Source organism: Hyaena hyaena, unplaced genomic scaffold, assembly GCF_003009895.1.
Source record: "Hyaena hyaena isolate Hyena2069 unplaced genomic scaffold, ASM300989v1 scaffold_1184, whole genome shotgun sequence".
Taxonomy (NCBI): Eukaryota; Metazoa; Chordata; class Mammalia; order Carnivora; family Hyaenidae; genus Hyaena; species Hyaena hyaena.
Genome location: NW_024081818.1, coordinates 290,261 through 296,570, shown reverse-complemented (window position 1 = coordinate 296,570; position 6,310 = coordinate 290,261).

Sequence of the window (6,310 nt, the reverse complement as noted above, 5' to 3'; positions counted from 1 at the left end):
TAAAAGTTTCCAGTCACGTTAAAAATATAATTTTAAATAAATGCTTGATATTCTAATAGGTCTGTATACCCCAATATCCAAGTATACCTTATTTATGGGCATTTGAAACATATTCCTTTGCTTCTGAATAATGCTACAGTGAATATTTTCATCTATAAATTTTCTGTACTTTATTTCCTTTGTATAACTTCTATGAATATAATGTTTGACAATAAGGGCAAGAATATTTTAAATATCTTTAACTTATATTCTCAGTTGTTTTCTAAAAGTTTATATCAGTTTATACTGCATTGCACAGGTGTACCCCTGTGACTCAGCTAACATTGATTAGATTATAATTTTTAATTTTTTATGATTTGTTAGATTAAAATTTTTTTTAACCTTTATTTATTTTTGAGAGAGAGACAGAGACAGTGTGAACAGGGGAGGGGCATAGAGAGAGGGAGACACAGAATCTGAGCTGTCACCACAGGTCCTCACACAAGGCTTGAACTCATGGACCACAAGATCATGACCTGAACCGAAGTCGGATGCTCAACTGACTGAGGTACCCAGGTGCCCCTGATTTGTTAGACATTTACCAACAAAGAGATTTTTACTAACCTCTTTATTTAATTTTTGTTTATTCTTATATTTATATGCATATGTTTATATTGACAATTTTATATGTATAATCTATTTTTACATTTTGTAAACTTTTAATTTTCTTATTTTTTTTTGCTGTTTTACTTGTTATACCTGTTGTGCTTTTTATATAAAAGGTTGATGACTGCTGTTACAGTTTTTTTACTTCCCTATTTCTTTATTACTATGTCTTCCCCTGATGGCAACTATATTATTCTAATCATGCAAATATTTATTATTTATTTGCTGTCTAGATTCTTTTCAGCTGTTAAAAATTGAGTGTTACGTTCAAGTTACCTTTTGTAGGTGTACTTTTATTTCTCATAGTATTAATAATAATGCTGCTGCTGCTTGTTTAGCTTGTATGTAGTGCTTTCCCGTGTTTGGCACTGTTGGTAGTGCTTGCTATATTATATTATTTTTTATGTTTTTTAATTTTTTTTTTAATTTTTTTACTTTTTAGAGAGAGACAGACAGAATGTGAGTGAGGGAGGGGTAGAGAGAGAGGGAGACACAGAAACTGAAGCAGGCTCCAGGCTTTGAGCTGTCAGCACAGAGCCCGATGCGGGGCTTGAATTCATGAACCATGAGATCATGACGTGAGCCGAAGTCAGATGCTTAACTGACTGAGCCACCCAGGTGCCCCATCGCTATATTACATTATATAATTTGAACTCACAAAAACCCAATGAGGAATGTCCTACTACTAAAGTCCACTTTTCATATGAGTAAATGGAGGCACAGATAATTTAAACAACTTGCTCAGTGTTACTCATCAGAATTCCATCCTAGGGGCACCTGGGGTGGCTCAGTTTGGCCCTCTCTCTTCTTCTCCTACTTCCTCTCTGGCTTTTGTTTATACAGACTGACAGGACCCAGGAGTAGATTGATTGGGTTAATAGTCGAGGGAAGCAAATCAGTTTCACCCCCTCTCATAATAAGCTCTAGAAACAATGTCTGTGGCTATTTACTTTGCTGTTTTTAGAATGTAGCACACATATTGTCTTTTTGCTTTAGCTTTGGGTTTTGTCAGTTTGGGGTTAAGCAGGAAAGTCCCATTATACATTCACTCCTTTTTTCCTGAAGTCCGTTCTGGTTTTGATTTTGCCAGCCCTGACGACTCTTGGTGAGTGCACTTCACTAGCATATGCCTAGATTTTACTTTGCTTTTTGAAGGTATGTTTCTTATAAGCTTTTTCTCAAAGTTCTATTTTGCAAGTCAGCTGAAACAATGTGTCTTTTTTATGCATGGCTCCACAAAGTAAATGACATGCCCAAGGTCACACCGTTAGTGAGAAGAGACACTGGAATTCTCTTTCAGGTGTGTCACTTTACAAAGACCGTGCTATTAATCACTACATTTCTTACTGTTCTCTAGTAATGTGGAAAATACTGTCTTGATCTCAATTTTACTGATTATTGTGATATTTTTCAAATATCCCCACCTGAAGCTTTGTCTAATTCAAGGATGAGGTATGATTAGATGTGAAAACTAAGGCACTTCATCTCCTCACTTCTGCCCACATAGTCACAGTCTTTCTTGATCTTTGCTTCTCTAATTGGTTTAGTGATTGAACCCATGAGTCTTGCAGTCAAAAAGGCCTGGGTTTAAATCTCAGATCTGATTTGTCTTCATCTGTAAAATGAGGATTGAACAGCTAAGACACCAAAGCAAAGATTATAGTGTGAGTCTTGTATTAGTCCGTTGATGGAATGTAAACACATTGGGCCATGTCTGGAAAACTGGTGACACAAGCCCAGTGAAAGTCTATTTGCATTTTGGGGTGGGGATGTTTCTGGAAAAGAACTTAATCTGTAATGCTGGGGTTTTGCCTTGCCTGGATATTTATAGCTAATATATTTATAGTTATATACTTAAAATTTGTGATTAAATGTAGTAAAATTTTGTTTATGCAAGTGGGATGTATTGTTTATCTGTTTAGGGAATAGCTGACTTTGACAAAGTAAGGCCTGATGATCATGGTTTTGAACACAGCTTAGGGCTTTTACTCAAGTCTGTTTTCAGTATAGTCTTTTGAGAATACTTGATCCTAGAGAAAGGGGTAAGAGTAAGTAAACCCTTAGGAGCTGTTTTGGGAACTGAGTTTTGGAGCACTACGTTTGAGCTCTTTAAAAATACATGTATGATGATGCAAAAGGAAAAGAACAGCCTTTCCTCCTGCTGCCCTGGCCCATTTTGCTACTTCTACTCCTGCCCGGTGGAGCTGCACTTGAACAGCAGCTTTGGTAGCTTGGAGCCCCCTCCCCCCAGGTGAGCAGTGGTGACCCCTGGGTGCTCAGTGCATCAGCCAGAGCTGCAGTGAGGAGTGAGGAAGAGATGGTGGAGCCTGAAAGAGCAGAAGGATATGGGAGTAGCTACAAATGTTCCTACTGGCTGCCAGGTGCCATTTTGCTAACTGCAGCAATAGTGGCACCCCCAGCTCCAAAACCACTCCTCATGCCCTGGGGAGTAATGGTGAAGCAGCAGGACACAGCTTTATGAGCTCCTCATTTCCCTCTGACATGCACTCCAGATAGAATGTTCTATAAACCTCAGAATAAGGCAAATCCTCCCTCAGATGTTTGAGCCGATAGTTTCTGAGTCATCCTTGACCTTTCCCTTTTTTCTCATCCTACATTTGGTCCATAAGGAAATCCCATTGACTCAACTTTTTCTCACTCCCTCCACTTGCTGCCACCCTGCTGCCAGCACCTGCCATCTTGCACCTGAATTACCACTGGAGCCACTTCCCTGATCTCTTTACATTTACCCTCGCCCTTGGTAATGTATTTCCAACACTGCAGCCAGAATGAGACTTTTGTTTTTTTAATTTTTATGGATATATACTTGATATATAACATTGTGTAAGTTTAAGGTGTATAATGTGTTCATTTGATACATTTATATATTGCAATATTGATTACCACATTAGTGTTAATTAATACCTCTATTGCATCATGTAATTATCATTCCTTCTTTGTAGTAGGAACAATTAAAATTAAGTCTATTTAGCAACTTTGAAGTTTTTAATATCGTGTTTTTGCGTATAATCACTGTGTTGTGCTTTAGATCACCAGGACTTATTTACCTACTGTTTGCAAGTGTGTACCCTTAAATATCTCCCCAGGCCCTGATAACCACCATTCTACTCTCTCTGCATGAGTTTGGCTTATTTAGATTTCACATATACATGATATCATAAAGAACTTGTCTTTCTCTGACCTATCTCCCTTAACATAATGCCTTCAAGGTCCATTCATATTGTCATGAATGGCAAGATTTCCTTCTTTCTTATGGCAGAATAATATTTCATTGTATATATTACATATACACACACATGGACATACATAACACATCTTCTTTATCCATTCATCCATTGACAGACACTTGTGGGTTTTTTTTTTTTTTAATGTTTACTTATTTTTGAGAGACAGTGAGAGACAGAGTGTGAGCGGGATAGAGGTAGAACGAGAGGGAGACATAGAATCTGAAGCAGGCTCCAGGCTCTGAGCTGTTAGCATAGAGCTCGAACTCACAAACCATAAGATAATGACCTGAGCTGAAGTCGGATGCTTAACCGACTGAGCCACCCAGGAGCCCCTGTGTTTTTTATATCTTAGCTATTGTGAATAATGCCACAATAAACATGGGGTGCATATATTTCTTCAATCTTCTTTTTTAATTTTCTTAGAACATAGTCCACAAGTGGAATTGTTAGATCAGATAATAGTTTTATTTTTATTTTTTTGAGAAAGCTTTGTGCTGTTTTCCATAGTGACTGAACCAACAGTATACAGCATTTCCTTTTTCTCCATATCATTGTCAACATTTCTTATCTCTTGTCTTTTTATTGATAGCTATCCTCAACCTTTTAAAATGAAAGTCAGCTCATGTCTTTCCTCTATCTACAACCCTCCAAATGATTCCCGATCTCACCCAGACTGAAACTTAAAGTTCTTACAATGGTCTTTACGAGTTTATGTGATCTACCTTTTCTCTGTTATCTACTTGACCTAACCATTGATGATGATTATATTAATATAAATATTCAATATGCCACATGTAATAGTTACTATATATTACAATGTATAACATATGTAAGACATATCTCTTAGAGTTGTTAGGAGTGTTATATAAATTAATACATATAAAATGCTTAGAAGAGTATCTGATATATAGTAAGTACTCAAGAAATTTAATTTATACTTATTGTATCTTTATTATTAACCAGGAAGGTGGAGTTGTGGAAATGAACAGATCCCCAGTCAGGGACTAAGGAATTACTGCTGTTGAGGAGGGAGAGACTTGCCTAGACCCATTGCTAGGATGTGCTAGAGCAGAGATCCTACCCATATCTCCTGACTCAGAGATTGTCTAATCACTATCCTACAAAATAATTATTAATACCCAGTGTTATCTACTTTAGAAAATGGTATCCTCAATTTATCTTTTATTTTGCATTTTCATTTAAACTTTCCAGCGTAAAGGGTGTTGAAAGAGTTCTAAATTGCATTTATCCAGTATTTTTTCAGTAATGTACATATGATCATATATTGGTAAATAAATGCCTCCAAGTCTCTTAAATTCTAAACTTTTTGAGAGAAAGTACAGGGTAATTTTAATTTGTTATCCTCCAAGATTATAAATCCAAAGCCAAAAAAAAAAAAAAAAAAGAGAAATGTTGGTGAGTATTACTGCATCTTTATTTGCATTGATTTGTCAATGTTGTTTTAGATATACTGACCCATAACTTAAACTGTCTTGTAATTTGAAATCAGAATTGTCTTTTTTTACTTGCTTTTTGTTTTCCTGCGGGTTGTTTGTAGGTCTGTCTGAATTTGTGATTCACATTTATTTATATTACAATACTTTATCCCAACTAATTCCCAGACTTGACATTAAAAATTGCATCTCACAAAAGCATGGTTATTTCTTTCACAGGGTGACGTTCTTATGAGTGAAAAGCACTAACTCAGTTCAAGAGCTATGTTCAAACTAATAAGAATAAGATTTATACACTTTTTCTTTTTGCTAAGGCTTTTTCTTCACTGCTAGGAATTAGAACAAAACACCACTAGCAAATGATACAAAATGATCAACTCAATGTAAGCAACAGTAGGAGCAAGTCTTATTTAGAAAGTTTATTCCACTTATCTGTATGACTTTGAGTGTTCTACAATATTACATAGGCATGTGCTGATAAGTTGGCCATGTAGGGCTCTTTTTTCTCTTCTATTTTAAACTTACTACATTAAGTGACTTGGCTATCAGGGGTAATTATCATGTTATTTAAGGTTAGTTAAATGGTTATTTTTCAAAGGAAGAATGGTTGCAGTTTTTTACTTAAAGCATCTCAGATGAGCATACATTTTAAACCCTAGATGCCTTTACTGGCCCATGGTGATTGCCAGTGCAAAGGCACAGTGATGTAACACAGAAGACAAGAAGGAGAAAAAAAGTACAGGTTGATGACATTTTCTTCCATGGTCCCTCCATGCCAACAGAAGTAGTAAGAGCCTAAGATTTAAAAAGATTGAAATATTATTATACTTTCATTTGTTTGCTTAAGTTTATACAGTGCTTTATTTTTTTTCCATCCTGTCTAAATGGCAGAAAAGAATTTTCACCGCAAGAATCTTGAATGGTACAGAAAAGGTTTTGCCTAAGATTTGTCTCATGTCTCAG